At 39.2% G+C, this 23,406-nt stretch overlaps 1 protein-coding gene across 6 annotated transcripts in view; it reads left to right on the top strand.

Moving 5' to 3' along the window:
• Positions 1–23,406, top strand: part of ncam1b (neural cell adhesion molecule 1b) — a 66,346-nt gene that overhangs the window by 371 nt on the left and 42,569 nt on the right. The window lies entirely within an intron of this gene.

The raw sequence follows: 23,406 nt of genomic DNA, 5'->3' as shown, positions 1-23,406 counted from the left end.
TGGCTGTAACGACCAGGGCGCTCGGTTGCCATTCTTGGGTCTTCCCCCTTTCTCGTCTCCCTCCGCCCCCCCCCCCCAAGGCGCCCTGTCAGGCAGGTGCTGCGGCTCATGCTAATTAGCTTACTCCGCGCCCTATTTCTTTCCTCCTGTCCACTATGGAGAACATTATCCTACCCCCCCCCCCCCCCCACCCACCCTTTGTTCCTTTTTTTAACGCCGAATTTGCATTATTTTGCATGGCATAATTTGTGATCCTGCACAAGGGGCACGGGGGAGGGTGTGGGGTAATGTGTCAAGGGGATTTATATCGGCCTCCATCCACTGCTGTGTTGTTGTTGTCCACTGCTCTTGTGTGGGATCTGTTTGTTATGGACGGGGAGGATGCTGGGCTCCCCTTCAGCACAGTGTGTAGTTTGCGTGCGTTGCCGATAACACACTTGTAACGCACCTGTTATTGTGTACAGCAGGTGCGGTGTTAAGGGGGTGCGCGTGTAAGGGGGGGGGGTGTAGTCCTTGACAGGCGATGCTGGGCTGCATGGAAGCATCAAGGGTCTGTCAGCGAGAGCACCGCTTCATTTGCGCCCTCTCAAGCACACTGATGCATACCCACGCAGACACACACCAACTCCTACTCAGAATCATCTGTTATGTAAGCTGATTCCCCGATAAAGGCTTTGAAACGAGATCCTCTAAGTTGGTGAAATGTGTCATTACGTAAGCGCAATGGCGTCGGTGGTGCGTGCGTGGAGGGGGGGGGGGGGGGGGGGAGGGGGGGGCTTTGTCAGATTACATTTGTGATAACCTCATCATGGATATTTGAGTGAATAATTAAAGAGTCGGCATGTGAGGGATGATGCGTGGTTTGGAGTGGCGCACGGTTTGGCGTGGGAGAGCCGTTTAATCTCTTTTACGGAGAAGGGGGGTATTCCTCGGGCGGGGAAAATGCTGAGGGAGTGAGTCCTGGCCCTGGCTCCTCCTCGCATGTTTACAGGCGTTTGTGAGAAGAGCGTCACGATTGTGCTTTGTTGATCACGTGCCTCGCCGCTTTTTGTGAGAAACCACCCAGCCGCCGCGCACGCTGAAAGGCGACGACATTCATCACGAGCAAGTGACACTTACTTATGGATGAAACCTGTCAAACGGCGGGAGTGCGGGAGAAAACCATTCAGGAGTGAAAGATCTAGTTTCGATTTAGATGGATGGGGATACTAGAGTTAGGTATGACACAACAGAGCATGTTTCTTTGCCTTAACAGTTTTGGTGGAGAATTTAATTCGATTTGATATCGCAATCAGTATACCATGAGATAACATCCACTATAAAAAAAAAAAAAACACACCTTTGAGATTTGCTTACATCGATTGCACATGATTAATATGTGTTAATCTAATATATATTTTTGAGGAAAAAAAGAACATTATCATCATGTGCAACCAAAAATTAAATGTTCTTTCCCCCCCCCCCAAGGCAGGGGGTGACAGCTGCCACCTTTCCAAATCGATAATCTAAATCTATAATTCATATTGATAAATAATTTATTGTTTAGCAAAGTAATATTAGACAAACCCTCAAAATTTCAGTCTCCTGACAGTTAATAAGATCAGATTTTAGTAGTATTTACTGAAACAAACTCACAATCATCATGTTGAATTAAATAGAAACATTTTCACTGCTTTGATTTTGTAAATCAATAATGAAAAAATATGTGCATATTTTCGTATTATTTGAAAAAAAAACAGTTATGCGTAAAATGGCGCTTTAAAATTTTTAAAAAAGATTTTTAACATCTGTTTAATTGACTAATCAACAATATAAGCAAAAGTCAATTGCATTTTAACTTGATTCAGTTATATTATAAAATGTTCATGGTTGCTCTAGTCCAGCAGTTTTCAAATGGGGTTACGAATTCCCTTGAGGGTACTTGAAGACAACTCAAGGTCTATGTACTATTTGATGAGATTTCTCCAGGTATCAACAATGGTATTTTGTTAGGAGAAAAGGGTTCTTGGGTTTTCCAGGGTTAATGCTGTGAGAAGCCCCACATTTTTCTTTAAAGATTCGAACGTGAATCAGTTTATGGCTAAATTGATTTGTCATGACTCTTTTCCTTTTTTTTTTTTAGGTACAGTTTTCAAATGCAATTTTGTGTTACAGTTTCAGTATAGAATTTTATTTTCGTGCATCTGCTGTTGCAACCATAGGAACAGATTTCCACCATAATTCGAGGACCCCACCCGCAGAGCGAAATTCAATCAGATTACTCACGTGAGCAGCACTAGGACTTGTATTGCAATTAACAGATAATGATCTGAGTCCAGGCCATCAATGTGTCTTGCTGTGGCCATTTGACTCCATAACGGCATCTCTCTGCATGTTTTTTTTTTTTTTCTACAGAGAGCATAAATTGAGTTTCCTTAAATTTAGGGACAACATTTGAACAGACAAATGTTTTCAAACGTATTTAATTTTGAATTATTGCAGGCAACATTACATTCTACACTTATGGGGTTGGGGATGGAGGGTCTTTCAAACTAAACCATCATTGCTATGACAAATGTCATGACCCCCTCACTCAATTCAGTCAGGTGTCCAGCACCAGAGCTAAGGTATGAAGTCTGGGATCCATCCATGCATTTGGCCTCAAATGAATTACAGCCGTGTTTAAAAATGCATGCTCTGCGGCAGGAAAATGTAGCAATCTTACAGTTGGATGATGTTAACGGGAACAGATGCAAATTATGGACCCTACCGAGCTTTTAAGCTATATAGGGAGAATTTAGCAAACACTGAGGGGAACACTGTATCGACAAATCTTTCTTGATCATCTATCAGCAAAACTAATCACTCAAGAATACAAAACAGCATATCCGCTGGTTACAGTCTAACATTGCTCTCCACTTTGTCAACAATCAATTCATAAAAAAACACAAAATGTGTGCAATCGACTGCATTGCTCCCATCCAAATAATCAATACTTATGGATTTCCATCATAACTTCTGTTGGTTACTGATATGCTTCCACATTACATTCAAGTAGAACACTAAATTGGGTACGACAAGAAAGAAAGAAGTTCAGAGCTGTAAGTCGACATATGTCCCCTTCGCTGTGGCGGACTGACTTATTTACAGTGGGACTATCTCTTTGTCTGTGTTACATCATCCTGATGATGACACGGGCTCATTCCACGCCGCTCCATGGAAGGACGCGCGCTGTCAACATACTTCCCTATGTCTGACTCCACACTGGCAAAAGCAATGCCGACACATTCAAATAGCATGAAAAAAAAGTGTTTTGTGCACAATATCTTCATTAGTAGGCAAGTGTGAGTACTGATACCAAATATTAGTATCAGGTCAATACTTGGATTTATTACAAGGCATCTCTACTCGCCGATTTTTGTATTGACCACTTTCTTGGAGCAGTTTCATGATCATAACTAGGAATTACAAATGACAATAACAGCAAATTGAAGAAAATTGCCATATTAGAATAGATAGAAGTATGCATCATAAGTACTCCTGGTACCGGTACTTAGTATCGGTACTGGTATCGGCCTGAAAAAAAGAATATCAAACACACTATTTATTTACACAGCACACTATCATTATCATTTATTACTGTTTTTAATAAACACCAACCCATTGGAAAACATAAGCATTCATCTTGCAACCTGAATGAATCCCCTTTGAAATTAGCAGACTCTTCTGGGATTTTGCAAATCTTTCATAAACAAACAAGTCTTTGGGCAGTGTCTAGCTTTATTATGCAAATCCGTATTAAAAACAGACACCTGCACCTTTGGGGAGAGGCTATTAGAAGACAGAAGAGCAAAAAAATACAAAACCTAGCGTATGGTTAGCCTTTAAACATTCTACTTTGAATTGCAAAATCCGCTGTCACACTTTTCGAAAAATCTCGTTTTCAGTATCGCTGAGAATAAGCGGTCCAAATCACAGAGGCTGTGATTTCACTCTCGTCAGGACCACTCGACCCGGTGGTGACGGGGAGCGGATCAGACAGATCCAGGTCTGAGAGCGTTGAAAGGAGAAGCACCGCCTCGGGAAGCCGAATAGATGACATTACACGTTCACGTGACCTGGCGAGGGCCAAAAGAGCCTTTTCTTAAGGATGGGCTCCACAGGAGTGCAGAGTCAGCATTTTTCATTGCTCTGAGGTTCAATGGTTAAGCGCGGCATTGATCAGGCATGGACTCGTGTGACACAATGCTTTGGGAAATCACGCCACATCCTTTCAGACTGGAACTGTTCTACATACTCACCGAACGTAAAGATGTCAGCTCCGTCGGGAAACGAGAACGGCGGGTTGGTGTCACTCATTAAATTCAAACGAGGCCAGAATGTTGAGCGCAGCGTCCCCCTGGACACGTAACATTGGTTTGTCAAAAGCTTCCGGCGTTCCGTAGCCTCTGCTTTGTAGGGCTTAAGGAAAAGGACCATCAAAGTTTCCATTGGAATACGCTTGACTCACTGATTAAGAACCAGAGTTTTGCTTTAGGCCGCCAAAGAGTTTATCTTTTATTACCAGAACCACGGCTGTTCCCCGGTTGGTGCTACCAGGTCTTTTTGATAGCACTAAAACCCCTTGGAGTCATTTCAATGCAATTTTCCCCTCCCAAGTTTTGCCAACAGTCTCACATTCACGCAATATTTCGTCACTTCCTGACAACTAGCTTTGGTTTTACAAATGACAAAAAAAAAAAAAAAAACTGCCGGCAATATTGGAAATGTAATTATCTTTTATTTTTCTAACGGCTATAAAAGCATTTAGGTGGTCCAGCATGTGTGTCAGCGGAAAGACATTACTTGATACCAGTGTTGTTTTTCAATAAAAATGTTCTAAATTTGTGCGTGCCGACGTCACCGGCTTGCGGGTAGGAGCCACGGCAGCCGTGTGTGTGTGTGTGTGTGTGTGGAAATATTTCAAGGACACGAATGACAACACTTTTAGGCAAATGCAAATCATGCTCCGCGAAATAAATAGAAGAAAATTTCCTTGGGCAGCGAGAGGGTGTTTCTTTGACAATGTGTTATAGTTTGTAATTAGATCTTCATATAGTCTGCTCTTGTATTTCGTAATGCGCTCAAAACAGCCTTGATGGATTTTATTGATGTTCGATACCATGAAACTATTTATTGTATTTAATATTCATATACTGTATATATTCATGTACTGTATAAATATATATATATATATATATAAATAAATTCATAAGCACTCCCAATTTAATTCTAAACAATGACATAATTTAAAAGAAAGACAAACAAATTTCAATATTGCAATTCCTTTAAAAATTCATGAAAATAAAATATTATCATATCATCAAATATCATCAAAATATTATCATAATTTGTAATTTCTCATTTGTGATTAGAAAATTGCTCAAGGATAGCGGTGGAGACTACATTAATATTGAGTTGCAATACCTTGAAATAAGGCCAGCTTCTAGCCCATCACTTGTTGATTCTGAGCCCAAACTGTTTCGGCCACTTTTAAAATGATATTTTCCAGAAAGAATCACACCTTTTTTTTCATTTGCAGGTTTGTGAGTTGTGCAGCCGAAATAGTCTTTCTGCTAAATCCGTGCATCTCTCTCATTCTCATTGTATTTTGTTTGTTTCTATGCTATTGCTCTTCCATTTGTTGTGTAATTAATGTTGGGTTGCTGTTCAGTGCAGCCCCCATTCTTGTTTATGATATCGCTTATGAGCCGGCTGCATGAGCTGCGTTCGAATACTCTTAAGTAATTGAAAGAGATATGTTTATGACTTTCTGTAATGTAGTATAAAACTGGTTTCTTGGGAATTTAACGTTTGAATTAAAGTGCTATAGCTAGCACATTGCGATATATGATTATTATTCAGGTATTATTTTGATATTGTTCATAATATGGGATTTATCCTATTTGTGTTGTCTTGTCCTGGCATTTTGTTACTATTAACAGTGTTGAGTGAAATATATGAATATATATTTTTTTCCTCAATAATATTTGATTTAAATACTGTAAAAATACAATTGCTTGTAACGACAGTTTCCCCAATATCAGCAAGTAAATGTAAGTAAAGTACTTGTAGTCATACTGAAAAAATTTTTATATTCCCCTTTTTACCTAGCAAGGTAAAACAACATGTTTACCACACCCAAATTAGCAATGTGACATTAGCAATGTGGGATTAACATCCTTAACAAATTAATTCACAAAAAACCCAATTCAGTACATTTATGTTGTGTTTTTAGGGCAAGTGACACCATTAGAAATGTCACAGAATTTCTGACACATCAACCTTAAGAAGTCATTGAATTGCGACCCGCATGAGATTATTCATAGCTATTTTCAGTGAATCACAGGAGTTAACACCTTAACTGACGAGACATCATCGGAAAGCCCAGGATGTCCTCTACCGAGCACACTAGGACTTTGTAGTATAGCTTGGATGAGCTAAAATGAATTGGCCAGGTCTCAGGAGGTTATCTTGAAAAATAATCCTCTTACACTTTTTTTTTTAAAGCAATTGTTTTTTAAAGTAGAAAAACGTTCCCCCAAAAGACAAAAAAAATGTTAAACTTCTCTGGAGCCCATCCTCAAAATGTCAAAAGTGTTGTTGCCTCAGACAACTCAGGTTGAAATTGCTTTTCCATCCAGACTCAGCTTTTTGTACTGTCACTTTTAGTAAATCTTGTCACATTGCCACTAAAAGCATTGCATTAACTGTCCTAAGTGCAGTTCATCCTTGAGTGGCTAATTTAGCTACACAATTTTGGCACAAGTGCATTAGCCAGACTACGTACACCTCACACATGGTATACTTTAATTGTCATCCACTCAAACCATTATGTTCATTACCCGTATTGTTGACACTTAATTTTCAAAAAGTACGTTAATCTTTTAAGTCTAATCACGTCGTCGTACAAGGTGAAAAAAACATATTTTACTACTTGTATGGAAGGGTTTATTCAAACAGCTAAACTTTGAAATAAAAGACGATTTCTTTTGGCCTTTTTTGAATTGACAGGCTCCCTTCCATGCACTCCTATCTAAAAGAAACAGTCGTGAAAAATGATTGAAAGATGATGAAAGAGAACTTTTACTAACTTCAACCCTAAATCATCAGAGCCTGGAATATGATGTAAACTCACGCGTCATGTCATACACTGTCCACGCTGGAGGCTACCCTGTCCCAGTTTAAAAGAGATGCTGATGAGTCCCCATAAGTCCAACCTGAAAGCAAGCACCCTGTTTGTATGATTGAAGGAGAAAAAGGGGGGGGGGGGGGGGCAGCTGTGATAAAGCAACACGCTGGTGGCTAGGATTTATCCCTCCACTTCTTTTGTTTGGCAGAGCTCGTCTTCAAATGCACCCATGCGTATCACGCCAAGTTCCTTATTGAACAACTATAGGATGCATCACTAGGCTCGGAGCAGGTTGAATTCTTGGCTGCTGTGCCCCAGGGTATCTTCTAATGTAGTTACCACAGCGTGTCCCCGCGCTAACATCGTGCTCTTTATGAACAACCTCATCATTTCCTGGCAACTCCGACACGCCTCTAGTAAAGCAATATTTTTATTAGGATTATTAACGGATAGTAAAAAACAAGAGCGATTGCCATTTAAAGTCATGACGTGACACGCAGTAGTAGTAGTAAGCTGCTCCTTTTAATCTCTAATTAGATCAGACTAAGAAGACACCATCTCAAGGGAAGCTGGAGAAGCCGGAGCCGTTTTTTGTGATCCACTTCAAAATGGTGTCACTTATTCTCGCAGATGAAACTTGACCCATTTGACATTTTACCCTCGGAAGCTGTTGCCGAGTTCCTACGTATTCTTTCATCGAAGAAGCCATTTTATTAATTTACCGGCCTGCGTCTGCGGGAATGAACCAAGTTTGTATGTTATGGCTTCATAACTTGGTATTAATATTTTAGTGTGAATATGAACAAAGTAACTGCTCTCTGTAGGAACAAGACTGGCACTTATTATTGCGGTCTTTCAAAACCGGGGAGTGGAAGAGCAACTTCAGAAACGAGGTACTTGTGCGCCATGTCACAAATCCCAATTAAATAGTCACATTTCTCAAAGGTGATATTTTTGACTCTGCAATTTGAGCATTCCACATTTACCTTGACCTTTACTGCAAGTTTGTTGCTGATTGATCCCAATGAATAATGAATGATGCCTGAATGGCTATTACACCATCAGTGCTGCCTGAACTCTTGGTGGATGAATTAAAGTCTTTCTAATGTCCTCAAAACGCATGCCTCCCCGTGTTTAGCTTACAATTTGCTTGTATTTAAATGCTAACCACCACCTTTTAACGCTGACATATTCACTTTGAAAGTGTGCCCTTTTTTTTATGCGTGTCAGTCTCCCAAAAGCGGCTGTTGAGAATAATGTACATTCCCTGTGAAGGGTGGTTTATGGAAATCAGTGGTGAGATCATTGAGAGCTGGCCACAGAGTGAACGGGAGGGGTAGCGAGAAGATTTGCAGAGATTACAGTCCTCTTTTGAGTTTAGAGGTCACTGGACCGCTACAGTAAGCTCGTCCGTGGCAGGGTGACTAATTGTGTGTGGACTATATGTCTCTTGCGATGGCAAAGGCTCGATATACTCCGCAGTATACAAACCGTCCTGTTTAGAGACCCTACCTTCAGTTTAGTAGCTTAGCCTAAAAGCTAGTCTATGTTTACGTATAAGATTTTAAATGGAGGCCATGTAAAAAAAAAAATGTTTGTCATGTTAAAACTGTATGACCTGAACTGTACAATATTTTAAGCGCAAATTTGTTTTGTATGTTTGCCTCATGTGTGTGTGCTATTCGATCAATATGCTCACCGCTTTGCAATTATATGTAAAAGCTGTCAGATGTTTCACTTCTGGTTCAGAGCCAGATATTGACCACCGTACACTGCAGGGTAACTGCAGAAATCAGACTTTAATGACGTAATAGTTCAGCTCGTCTTTGACTGACGTAGCCTACTGAGTAAGACTGATTTTGAAACACTGCAAAAAAAGACCATGTATTGCCCCCTGTAACTATATCTAAATCATACAAAAGCATTTAGCTACCAGGGTATAGCAAACATTTTGACAGACAATTTTTTTTCAATGCTTTTGCAAGTACTATCAGGGTGCTTGCAAACGGGCAGTAAATGTCTCAGTTTGCTCTATCTGCTATATGTGGCAAACCGAATATTTCAAAACCTTCGGCCAAAATGGAGATTTGCCCAAGCCTCAGGTTTCGCGATTGCGTGTCACCAGCTTCAACGGAGATACGCGTCATCGCGCTACTATAATGTCGTGGATACCGGCGAAGGCGAAAGTTCTTTCTGATTGGACACGTTAGAGAGGGAAGTTGTTTTTGATTGGACAGAATTTGCAACATTACTGCCGCCTAGCGACTTGGAATGCTCGTATACAAATTTGGAAACAGCACTATGCGGGTTTGTATCGACGCGACTTCTTTAAATAAACAAACAACAATAACGAAGGAGGGGGACTATGCGGATTTAAATAAACCGGTTACATGTAGACAAGGCCTTAGTTTAAACTCCTCATGATGCATGTCAATTGTATGTTTGCCCATTTCTCTTTGGTCTCATTCTCTCACTTCACAATCTTCACACAGTGTGAGTCATTGGCTTCCTCTGCCTTAGAGCCGTCTTACTGTTGTTGCCAGTAGATGCCGGATGCACCGCGAACCCCACTGCGCATCTTTTTTCATGAATGCCATAAACTGTAAAAGATGATGACAGCCCCGGAGAAGCAAAAGAATGTAGTGCTCATTGCTAGCCGCCGTGACCCAGTCAAAATGGCGACACGGTATCCGAGGACATCTGGGTATAGTGACCAAAATTTTAACCCTGATGGAAAAATTGTATTAGGGCTAAATGCTGACATAATCTTTGTGAAGAAACTAGTTACCATAATTTCTCAAATATATGAGGTTGTTTTTTTCCCCGAAACTGAAGGTAAAAAGTATGGGTGCGTCCTATAAACAGGAACTAGATTTTTTTTTTTTGGTGACACCATTCAAGGAAGATTGATCTGTCAGCCACATAAGTAGCTGTGTCTTTCTTTAGAATGAGCAGTTTGGTATTTTTGGAATGGGGGAATTTTGTATATCAAAAGTAATCGTGGTATCAGCAGTTAGTGTCGGTATGGGCGACGACTACTTATCTTTGTCCGTATGCTTATACTGTTAAGTATTTGGATGATAGTCCTCGCTGGATTTAACTGCACAAGTCAAGCAAGTGCAATTATTTAACCGTGCCAATCTGTCAACTGTGAACTTGCTGTTAGTCACATTCGGCTGAGTCTTTGGTGAATCAAGGCTCCTAACCTTCCATTGACCTTGCCGTAGCATACGCAGTACTATTCTTCATTAAATGAACAAAAGGCGTCTCGGTGTAATCAAGGGATGTAAGCAGATGTCCGCTCTTAGCAAACTGCAATCATCTACCGTGCTCTCAATTGTATACTGGGAGCTTGTGTAACTGCTCCCACTGGAGAGTTCCTTCAAAAGACCCCCCCATTAGGAAAGGCGAGTGGGAATAGGACTGTGAAAGGCTAGTGGCGATGTTGTGACAGCACATCGCTGCTTAACTCTGGTGAAACACCCTTTGACGGAACAGGGCCAGGTTGCCTTTTTTGACAAGAGGACAGAAGTCAACCTGCTCGAGCAAAAGCCTTGTTTGATATCAACTGTTGTGACATTCTGTGTTTCTTTGTCTTCCCACTCCATGTTAGAATATACTGTCCTAGACTAACGATTAAAATGGGCACTGTTGGCTACCTTGGGAACCACTCGCCGGCTTGATCGGTTGATAGTAATGCACTTTATGGCTGAACTATTTAAGATAAGATTGAATTAGCTTTTTTTTTCCCCCCATTTACGATTCAGCTCGCTATTTTAGTGCAATAGTCACTATGTAGTCAAAGTACATAAAGTAAGTCGCATTGCAAATTTGAATTGATTTAAGAAAAAAGATGGTATTTTGAAATCTACAGTATTCTGTGTATCTCATCACTCAACACGGGTTCAAAAGCAGAGATATGCAAATACAAAGCTTATATGGTATTTTGGCATTTTTAATTTAGTTTATTTGGTACTTTTGACTGTATGATCGCCTTTTCTAGACTGAAGTAACCAACTTAGCTAACTAGCATTGCTAACGCATCTGCTAATTTGCTGCTCATTGCAGCTAGTTCTACATTGAAATGTGGTTCCATTCAGACTTCTGTGGAAAAAAAAAAGTTCGGGAACGCACAATTGGGTTAGCAAGAGATGAGGGAGCCCAAAAAATTGTTTAGCCATTATTATGCAATCTTAAAACTATCCCAATTCAATCGTACACCTGCTTTACAATGACAATAAAGGCATTCTATTCTATTCTATTCTATTCTTTGCATTGAAAGCTCCAGTGCTGCAAGCTATTGGTGATGGTCTTCCTTTCTAGCAGATACCTCTAGAGAGTCAGGTCCCAAGACAAGAATTCAAATCTCATGTGGTTAGCCCAATCCCAGTGTCTATTTTTACTGTCTTCCTTCTGATTGGCCAACGAGGTGTCTGTGGAAGCTCATGTGTCGTAAGGTGCCTCTGTGCCATCTGTTGTTCTGAGCTGTTGCAAAGACAGTGCAAGCCAATACGAGTAAGTCTGTCTCAACCGAATGCGATGTACCAACTTTGGGAGTTGCAAAATTTATTCTCATTAGTTACTGGCTTTGATGAGAAGTCTTCAGTGTAGTTGCAAGTGTTATTACAAGATGTAGTACAAGTAGAAGAAGTATTTTGTATATACTGTTATCAATAAGTAGGATAAGGTAAGGTGTAAGGGGAGGAGCTGCTACAGTATAACACGAGCGTGACGCGGTATAATACAAATGTGGCGCTTTGCCACAATTTGTGACATGTACACGTACGTATAGAATAGAATAGAATAGAATCGAAGGCCTTCATTGTCATTGTACAGCTGGTCTACAACGACATTGTGAGCATTGCTTTGATAGATGCATCTTAAATAATACATCTTTTTTAGGGGGAACCTGAATTTTATTTATTTATAAGAAAATGGATGAATCTAAATTATTTCATACATTACCAAATGCATTCTGGTTCATTCTGCAACATGGTAAAACTCAACTCATTCATCACAATACCACGAGAGAAAAAGTCAATGTGGGATGCTGTCCATGGTTTCTCCACCTTTTAGTATATGAATCTTTTACTCACCATATGCCAAGATGCAATGCATTATGTAAATGTGTATCTGTCACATTACACTGTAGCGTATGTTGTATTTGTATCGGCTTTTATTTTGCTTTGTTTATTACTTTGCCCTCTGCTGAGTAGTCTGGCAATGCAAATATTCTCTATTGCCTTCGCTGGATAAATAAATAAACAAACAAAAGTTTAGTATCAAATCTGTTGATGTCCATTAAACACAGCCAAGCAATTTTGTTCTATTTTTTTGCCTGAATTTTGCTTGAGAGCATGCCCTTGGTAGTTAAAAATCAAGTTGTACAAAATTAGTCAAATAATCAGGGTTATTCGTGACAGATTTCAAATAAACCATACTGTATTGTTTCGAGAACAAAACCTGAAGACTTAAACAGTCAAATCATGATTTTTATCTTATTTTTCAATGCAAATCTCACTTTGCATCACCGCTATGACTTTACTGGCAGGGTTTTACTATGCTTTCTACTAAATGTTTCTTGAGATTCATTCTATTTCGCTGGGCCCATGCTGAAGTCTAAGTGATGGATGGATGAATGGCGGGATGGATGGATGTGTTCGTCAGGACGTCTTCTTCGAGTGAGAGACAGCCTGGAGACTAAAGGTCACATGGTTGAAGGGAATGTGCGATTCGACAAGTAAGGTCTTTGTACATGCAGCAAATGCGGCAATGTGATACTGAAAAAAACATATGGAATGGCCTTAGAAAAGACAGACGTTTTAAAAATAAATTCAATGAAAGGAATGCCTCAGTTATAACCACAATGGTTTATGGTGCACTCACTCGCCTGGTTCAGACGTTATCTTATGACAGCTTTACACTGAACTCCATTCAAGTTCAGAATAACCTGAATGTGTCTTATGATTCTGGGCTTATCATTTTTACCATCCGCTTGTAAAATTTCCTTGGGACGTGCAATAGTGAGCATAGGCAGAGTTTAAAATCAGTTGATTAACAAAACGGCAAATGGCCTTGCAGGCATAAAGACATTTGTGAAACCGTGTTTCGGAATTCGACTTTTGTTCAAGATTTGTTTGGTTGATAACCATAATCCAATTCAAAAGAATGTGCTCAGGACTTTTTCCGACCATAAGGGTCCAAACATTCTTCTGTTTCTGAGTATTTGTTTGCACCAACACACACACACACAAAAAACATCACCATTACATCAAACGTTTGCCCAGCACAGAAATATCATAGTCCTAGGACAAGGATTTATACAGCATAATTTTCCAAGAGGATACAACAAATTAGCATTTTGGCCAAGGAGATTACTCTCGTAGTATGGTAAAAGGGATTTTCTTTGAAAATGGACTGCAAGAGGCCAGGAGATTTATTGCACATCCGTATCAAAAGGATACAGTAAATCCAGGTGATGGCAACACTGAAGCAATTGCACGGTCTGCTAGCTAAAGATCCTTGGCTTGAAGATTATTTAAAGAGGAGGAATTCAGTATCGGCATGCATGTTTCCACCTCAGTGAAACCGGAGGACAGAATGTAACGTCGCGGCTGGCTACCATTCCCATTTTGTAGCCTCTAAAACGTATACCTATTCTAATTAGCGTTTTAACGATGCAGACGAACCATAAATGAAAGAATCTGTATCTGCTTTCTGCTTCTCATACCGCTACGAGATAACGTTATTTGCATCTGTGCATTACCGCTGGTCCGCAGGGAGACCGCGCCATAAAAACACCTTACTCATTTCAGCGCTATTATGTTGTAAAACATTCACTTCGGAGATGAGGGAAATAAAGGCTTTGATTTAAAACTTGATCATTGATTTTCATGCCTTGGGTGTGTTGATCGATCCATTTGTGAATTCACATTACCCGAAGAGATAAAGCGAGATGTGTTAGTTTGTACTGTTTTATATTTTCGACATCAGCGTGTTAGCATTGTCACTATGATATCTATAAGACATAAAGCCCTTAAAGACCTCTCTGTGTTTGAGTGGTTTCTCGCAATATATGTTCAAGGTACAGTACGTAATTGCAAAGTTTTAGTTGACTTGCTTCAGATTCAGGTCGACGGTTGTGCAATTTAGAAGTGTGTAAGAAGCTACGTACCGACAACTCCATACCGATCATATTAATGTAGCGCGTTGTGTCCGAATTTCAGTTTGTTGTAATTATAACCTTTCTAGTGTTGTAGTTCTCAAGAAGAGGATGGTATTGGTCTTGTCTTGGAATCATAGATATTTTTAGCGCTCCTGTCTCGGTCTCAAACATGGCAGGCTTGGGATTTTTGGTCAGGGCCAGGGCAGTTCGTTGTTTGCTTAGAAAAGATTTGTTACATCCATAATTTTTCTTTTTTTTTTCTTTATTCTTTACAGACAGAGTGGCAAGACTCGTGAATACTTTCAACAGTCAGCTAAAATTAAATTGTTGCTTGCGTTTTTTATTTTATTTGTTTTGACTGACACCCAAAAGGTTTTTTGACAATAACATGTTGAATGTACCCCCGCTTGTTTACACACAGTATTCTGATTATCATTGTGAAATATGAACTAAGGGGTAAAACCTCATCTCAAAGGGTAGGAATTTTGACACTAGCTGTCGCCTAAAAATGACATTTTACTAATTTGTTTGATGGTGTGGTAATCTCAAAATGAGCCAGGATTGGTTGTTGCATGAGCCTTGAGCAACACTGACGTCAAATGCCAAAATGGCTGCTGCCTAAAACTGATGAATTTCGACTCTCAATTCATATTCTACCAATGTTCTGAATCATAACACTGTGTTTAGACTTGTGGAGCCATGTGGAATATATTTTGGGCAAGAACATTTTTGACTTGATTTCCCCTTTAAGGCGAAACAGCAATGAACCAAATGTAAACTGCAAGTAGTTAGACTCTAAAATCATGGTGTATGCCTCTTTTTGCAGTGCATAGTCTAGAGGTCAGGTGCATAATTATTCCTTTGATTATTGAGGTCAATGACTATTGTTTATATTCTGGAAAGGCCTAATTACGCTGCTATTTGATACTTGGCAGAAGTTAATTCCAGACCCTATTTGCATTGTAGGAGGGTCATCAGTACACAATTGACTGATGGAGGGCTTGAAATGATCCGCCGCAACACGGCTTGCTATTCAGAAAAAAAGATGTCTTTCATGAGTGTTGTTCTACTTGGAGAAACGATTCTCTTCCTGAGTACTATCATTCTCAGCTTTAACCTTGATGGAGACACACTCAAGACAGATTATATTTTCATTAGCACTTCAATCCAATTACTGGGCCATCCACCCAAATCTCCACCGTACCGCTTCCAGACGTTGTCGCTCTACAAGTTGCCGCACATCCCACACACACTACGTAATGAGTCCTGCGCTGTCGCTCCGCCCTGCTTCCCCAGCTCTTGTCTGGCTCCATCTGAAATAGTGCCTTCCCTCCTATTGATCCCCCCTTCTTCCTGGAGTCGCGGGCGGGCTTATCCGGCTCGTCCCAGCTTGTCTGCCTGGTAAATGGACACAGAGAGAGAGCTGTGTGCATGTGCCAGGTTTAGGAACGCTGTGTTGTCTCGGGCAGCTTGTGGCTGAGTGGCCATTGTTTCATATTCTGCCTTTTTGGCCTCCCTGTCCTTCCCTGTTTTGCCTTCTTGTTACAACAGTACTTATTATATGTTTATAATATCCTGTTGGAATGGAAAACGGTGTTGTATTCTACTTAATTCTCAAAACTGATCACGTATAACTTGAACACTAAGCTCCACCCACTCAATCAGAACCGCTTTGCTGTAAAGACTTCAGGGAGTGCTCTGTGTACCTTTTATTTTATTGCGTTATGATATCAATTGCTATGCATTTGCTACCGTCATGTATTCATCACCTTTGTCATATCGGGTCTTTTGTTCATTGATGTAACCGGTATCAATTTCCATGCAGTAGCTGCGGTTCTTTAGTTTCCTTGAATATGTCACATGATTTATGTCTGACAGTATTTAAACCATAGGTGTCAAACTCCAGTCCTCGAGGCCCCGTACCCTGCCTGTTTTCAATGTTTTCTGGCTTCCGCAGAGCATGTTGATGAAATAACCATTTGAATCAGGTGTGTTGGAGATAGAAACATTGAAAATATGCAGGATACTGACCCTCGAGGACTGGAGTTTGACACTTATGGTTTAAATTCTAAGTTTGAGAGAGAAAAGAGTCAGAACATCAAGCTTCATAGTCTTCCTAATTTCATTCCGAGGCCAGTTTCCGAGTCTAATTTAAAATGTTTAATAGAACTAGAAAAATTACTTTCTACGTTTACACTTATTGCACATGTCTCGTCTGATTCTGTTTTCAAATGCTTCCTCTTGCAGGACAGTTATGTTCTCGTTACAAGGAATTACATTATTGGTAAAAAATCTTATTAGAATATCAATTGGATTTTTTATGACATCGGTGAAAATATTACATTATAGTTATTACATTTTTAGTGCACATTTTATTACATTTTCCGGCATTATCCCAGTTTTACAAATAGGGTGGCGTGGGCTTTGCTTTTCATGGAAATGTGTCGTGACTAGCAGTAACGGGAACCGCGAGGGATCTGTCGTCATGATTAGCCTGGAAGAATTAGCTTTTTTTAAAAGACTGTCTGTGGTGTTTGCAGAGATGCAAAACATTTCAGTCATTGTTCAGGCTCACACAGGCTCGCCATTCTCGGGGAATAAAAAGATATTACGCTGACCTCAGAATTCAGTCTCCGAGAGAGAGCCTTTCTATTTCACTGCTTATACATGTCACTTTAAGTCTTTGTGACTGACTGCTCGCACAGGTTGGGAAGTTCATCGCCGGTTCCGGGATGCACGTTAAATCTTTCTTCGTGGCTTGTTGTCATCATGTTTACCCTAGATTACAGTACGGTATTTGTGGCAAAGTTCACAATTAATCAAGCGGTACGAGATCGCTCTTTTCGGTTCGCCATACTCTATTCTACCTTGTTGTTTTTTTTTTTCCCCCTCGTCGTTCCACTGAGTCATTATAGGAGTACGGAGAAGGATGAGCCACAGACGCTCGGCTTTCCACCTCTCTGGGCTTTTGTTGTGTGATGCACAGCTGAGGCAGATGCTGAGGGGCACTTACACTAAATTGCCTGAATGAGGGCGAATTCTGCTCCGCAACCGAAGTGGCGTGCGCTGCTGCTCGCAGAGTTGCATCTTTGCCAGAGACAAAGAGGCATGTCGCTCGGGAAGGCTTAGTCCTGTTTGTCAGAGTACATTTTAATGATGTTTCGGCTTTAGTATTGATAGGGGGGTTCTTTTTTTGGATGAGGTTATAGTTATTCAGTGGCCTCAGTCTCATAGAAATAAAATGAGACAGGTGGGGCTGCTACAAAAAAAAAATAATAATTGAGAAATCTGTCAATTATTTTGTTATTTATCAACTAATTTGATTTTTTTTGTAATCTTTTCATTTCAACACCCCCCCCCTTTTTTTTTTAAATCAGGATTTTTTTTTTTTTTTTGCCTCAAATTGACTCCAGAAAAGTGACTAGGTTGACATATGTATAGTTTTTTGTGATTGGTCTACCAGCGATTGGTAACGTCACAAAATTGGCTAAAATATTTATCGTTGGACATGTTTGTAAAAATCTGTTTTTGATTTAACACAATGAAAATCAGTCTTTTTCCTTAGAGGATTAAAGAAATCTGAAAATATTTACAGTTGTGAGGCTGAAATTCTGAACATTTAGACAATTTTAGGTCTCTGGGCAATCAAGTGATAACAAAACTATTCATTTCATAGATTAGTTGTTAAGTGTTGCACCTTTATCTACAACTAACAATTTTCATTTTTTTTTTATTATTTAATCAATTCATTGTTGAAACATGGAAAAAAAAATGTCATTCTTTTATTAAAAATGAAGACATTTTTTGCAAATTGACAGTGCAGGAAATGTACTAATAATTGTTTTTATGATTTGATTTGAAATTGTTTTGAATCTAAAATCGATTCTAAATCAAATCAGAGACCCCCAAATCGTGAGACAGTCCATCATTTTTGATGATGCGTATTGTGTCCAATTCATTTTTGCTTCATCTTGTCGACTCCTTAGAACGGAGCATCAGGAGAACATGATTACTTCATCTATGGAAAGATGAGTTTTATTCACAAAACTTGTCAATACATGCTTTACATGTAGCCCAACGTAGGCTGTCAGGGCGTACAATACATTTTATGTTTCGATTACAAAAACAAACTCTTTCCAAGGGCCAATAGGAATTTGAATAATTTCAACAGTAGTATCTTAGCCTCTTCTGCAGTTGCCTTTCCTGCAGTATTTCTGTTCGACTTGAAATGGCCATTTTATTCTTCCTGACATTAGCGCAGCTTAAATGTGAATAGCTTCTTTGTTACTGTACAATTTTTGCTTGATTGCTCAGCTTAATACCATTGAGGTGATTACCCAAGTAAAGTGGTTGGAAATAAATAGAAGTTTGTCAGTTGCTCCGCTCCAGTGAGTCCACTTTTTGCACGGAGAAAGGTTTTAAAAACACACTTTGGGGGGTTTACTGCAAGCTTCATGTAATGGGTTTCTCTTATGGTTACAAAATAATGCACGTATGAAGCCTGCCAGGTTATTGCCATCGTAAGGGAGCCCCAAGCGGAGGCTGAAATGAATCGTTGAAATGTGGGCTATTTAAACATGATGAGGTTTTGCGGTGAATTTGGCCCGTGTAGATTATGTTGTGGGCAACCTGCGTGGAAGTGGAACCATCACACCACCACATCAGACCACCAAGGGAAAGCGGGCAGAGAGAAACACGTTTCCATAGCAACTGGTAGTGAGTGAGTATAACTGCGGTTGAGAGGCATAAGTACAGTTTTAATTGCTTGAAATAAGCGAATTATGAATTTGTCTACTTCCTCATTGCCTTTTGAGTGTTTGCATCCTGAGGTTTTATGATAAAAAAAAATTGATTTGTTAAAAATCCGGTCAATAGTGTAGAATTGATTATTGTGTAGTAACGTTGTGGCGATTCAAAGTCAAAATGAGGTGCACTACTTAAGCCAAACAACCCACCTTATTCGATACATTTCCAGAGCCTAAAACATTCATCAAATAATACGAGACACATTTCCATCTGTTTGGTGTCATCTGTTGAAAATGTCATTAAAATCTTCAGTTATCCTCTTCAGGAAAACATCTATTTCATTTTTTTGCCTCAGTCAAGCACGCATGTACAAATGAATTATTTATAATGGCATTCAACAGTTTGCCCTAAATAGATCATTTTTGACAACATGAAATTGCTGCCTATTTATTTACTTGGTGCCCTTTAAAAATTAGACTAAATTATTCAACAAAAGGTTCCTCGTGTTCGGCCAACACAGCATTAATGTGAAGGACAGATCTGTGTGTGCTTTGGATGAGTGGTTTTTCAAAGTCTGAGACACGGTCAGGTTCCCTACAGAGAACATTCAACATGAAAGAAAAATGATCTCATTTGCATAACTAATTTTGAAAAACTAGATGCAAGGCTTTTGTGGAATACTGGAACATGATGGTGGAACTGACCAAAAGAACTCGGTACTCTGCTACATTTTTGTTATTGTTATTGTTATTGTCGAGTATGAAAAGATAATATCACAACATACTAATTATACAGTAACTATTATAAAATGCTTACCGTGAAGGAGATCCATTTTTACGAGGGGTGATTTTATTATAATATCTTCCTTGTTTTTCCTTTTAATTTATGGATTAGGTTAGAAGGAGGGCTGCAACTAATGATCAATTCAGTAATCGATTTCTCTGCCGATTTTCTCGATTACTCGAACAAAAAAAGCATGTTTCCATTTCCATACTTTTTTTTTTTTAAATCGGTCTGCAATTTTAGAAGACTGCAAGAATCAAAAGAATATTTACTGTTGAAAAACTTAAATTGTACTCATTTAGCATTAGCACTGGTACGTTCCAATTAGCTCACAAATTTGGATGCTACTGGGATGGAGATTACTTTTATGATTTCAGGAGTTACGATTTATAAATGCGATACTTACTTTTAAAAGACAGCTTCTATTAAACACACAACAAGTGAGTAAGTATGTCACTTCAAAAAGGCATTACGGTTGAATTTCGTGGTTGAGCATCGAACGAATTGGTCAAATATCTTCGAAAGTACCTGTCATTGACTTACACGCTACTGCTTCATGTTATTGACACAATGCGTTTAAAGCCAAAAGTTGCTCAAAGCACAAGTTGATAATAGCATTGGTAGAAAGGATGTAATATTTCATATGATGGGATACCAGAAAAACTAATGCTTGCAAAAGGTTCCTAAGTATGTTTTAGTAATATATCACATCTCAGTGAAGGAATGCAGAAACAAATTTTGGTCCTATTTGGAGTGAAAGGGGTTTTGATGCAAATTTGCGACTATCGGTGTCAAGGGGTTAATATCTCCTCTCATAGCTTAGCAACTTCAAAAACATTTTCTTTGTTTTCTTTTCTCCCCTCAAACCCACCTAAGGGAAGTGCGCTTGACACTGCTTTATCTCAGTGGTAGTTAAACTTTTTAACTCTGACCGTCAAGTGCATTTGTGTGGGTGTGCGAGTGGGGGGGGGGGGGGGGGTGCTTTGAAGTCCATGTGTGGTCTACGTCAGGGGAATCGATAATGAGCACGAGTGCGATACGCAACGAGTCACAGCTCCGAAAGCGGAGGCTTCTTACAATGGAAAAGGCGGCAGCACCGGAGGTGTTGTTCCAAGGTATCTAGAAACACTGGAGAAAAAGGACCACGTGCTGCATATATTTCCATTGCTATACATAGTGTATCCTTTCCCCTGCGCTTATCAGTCACTTTCAGCGTCACCGTGAAAAAGTCCTCCTGTAGGAAACCTCAATTCAGATGTTTATAGTTATATTGACCAAGGAAATGGCATCCCCTCACATTTCAATTCATGAACCAACCTCCAACCAGTCAAATGCGAGCGCTGTTGATCTTAGTTATAATACGTGTACACAGTGCTTCTCTGGTTGTGCTGAAGACATTAGGAACAAGTCTCGTAAATTGAAACGCCAATGGGACTTGCATATGAATGAAGATATTTAATGCCGCCATGGGAAAATAGCTGGTAGCCTGCACTCTGCAAGTAATATATATTTACTTTGCGGAACCATAAATTTAACAACAAAAGCAAAAGCGGTTGATGACCCACAGAGGCATGAATTATTGACACCGCAAGCTGTCTCTTTGTCATCACAATCGTGCTGCATACAAATATGACATTGCCCAGAGCGACTGCGAATTTCAACTCCGCAAATGAATTTCCAATGTTAGTTCAATGTTCGAAGTCTCGAACAACAACTGCAAACTGAGGCCAACTGTGACTTTCAGAAACGCATTCAGAAACCAATTATGATGTTATTTAGGACCTTGGGATTATTTTGCAGACAAAATACTAAGATCTGAAAAGCTGTTGTCTGGGCAAACGGAGCCTGCTATGAAAAACATGAATCAAATTTCTGTTTTGATTGTTTTTTTTCTTTGTTTACCAAATAATTCCATTATTATTGCTGTATAATTTGTATCACTTAAAGAGTAACGTACTGATTGTGGTTTTTTTTGTTTACCAAATAATTCCATTGTTATTTCTGTATAATTTTTCTGACTTAAATAGGACATGATGAATGAATTTCCATGATGTTTCCAAACTTTTGACTGGTACTGAACAGAACAGTGTCTCCTTAAGTGTGATAAGCAAATAGCTTATTACGAGAGAATCCCAGCCTGGTAGATTGACTATAATTGCACTATGACAATGAGAATATACAGAAATCTGTCTGGGGCCATTTTGTCTTTTTTTTTTTTCTAAACCACACTAAATCAGGTTGGAAATGGACTGAATTTACCAGCTCATCAACTGATTTGTCCCAGAGAAAGTTTGCATCAACTCTGTATGTCATTGTTTAGCCTCTGTGGGAAAATCTTGTTAAAGCTGTATTTTCTTTGGAAATGTTTGTAAAACAGATAACGTACATAATCTGGTCAACCGTTGTTATAAATGAACACATACTAGAAATTATATTACAGTTTAAAACCTACATTTTGTATTTCATGCCACGTTTTTGATGCACAAACTGAAAAATAAGGATTGAAATTCACAGAATCAGGAGTTTGTAATGTTCGTTTCTAGGTAGTAATCTTTGCACTCAAAGCCTCACACTAAAGCATTTTAAAATGGAAAAAAATGACTTTAACTACAGGAGATTGCATGTTATGCCAGAAGTAGGTCACATTCATCCACTTGAGTTCATTTTGGGTCTCCGTGCATGTCGAGTGTCCACGGCCCCAGAAAAAGGGAAAAACAAAACACCAAAAAAACTAAACTCCGATTCAGAAACATTACTCATGTTTGTAAGAATTTAGAATTCTCTGATTAGGTTTGCCAGTTAAGTGGTACACAGCGTCCTGTAAAGCTCTTGGGGCATTTGTTCTAATTTCTCTCAGTAAGGTGACTCTTAATGAATGAATCATGAACTCCTCATGCTCCAAATGTATGATGTGCTTCCTGAACATGTTTGTCGGAATAGACGAAAAGGGCTTTCGATACTTGTTGAAATGATTATTATTTTGTGGTTATAGAAGCGATGAAGAAAGTCAAATTATCCAGGCACAATACATGTGTAGTTAACTTATGAAACAATATCTGGGGTGTGGTTTGTAAAGAAATGTTAGCCGAGTCTGCGAAACTTCCTCTCAAATTTTTAAGTGCACCTCTGTCACCGTATCCTTACAGTATTATCAATAAAGAAAACAAAAACCCTAACCCTTAAAGCTATTTTTACCTTATAATTGTCTAAATCCTCTGATTTCAGCCTCTACTAACTACGGGTATTTTTTCTTTTTTGTATGTGTTGTTTATAAAAATAGACAGCAAACATTTTCCTTGGACCTGGAAAACAATAAGTTTAGTAAAAGATAAATACTACATCGATCGATGATATTGTTTAATTGTTTCTTATTCCTTAAGAATACCAAATAAACAATAATTGGTTATTAAATGTTAATCACAAAAAACACTTGTAATACATTTTCACGCAAAGTTTTTTTTTTTTTTCCTGATTATTCAATAGAATAACCCAGAGAATGTTCAAAACTAAACATTTGATAGTGACAGCCCGTCTTACATAGAATAATGAACATTGATTTTTC

The sequence above is a fragment of the Hippichthys cyanospilos genome, chromosome 11 (assembly GCF_059441005.1).
Source record: "Hippichthys cyanospilos isolate Australia breed blue-spotted pipefish chromosome 11, RoL_Hcya_1.0, whole genome shotgun sequence".
NCBI lineage: Eukaryota > Metazoa > Chordata > Actinopteri > Syngnathiformes > Syngnathidae > Hippichthys > Hippichthys cyanospilos.
This window is presented reverse-complemented; position numbering and strand designations above follow the sequence as displayed.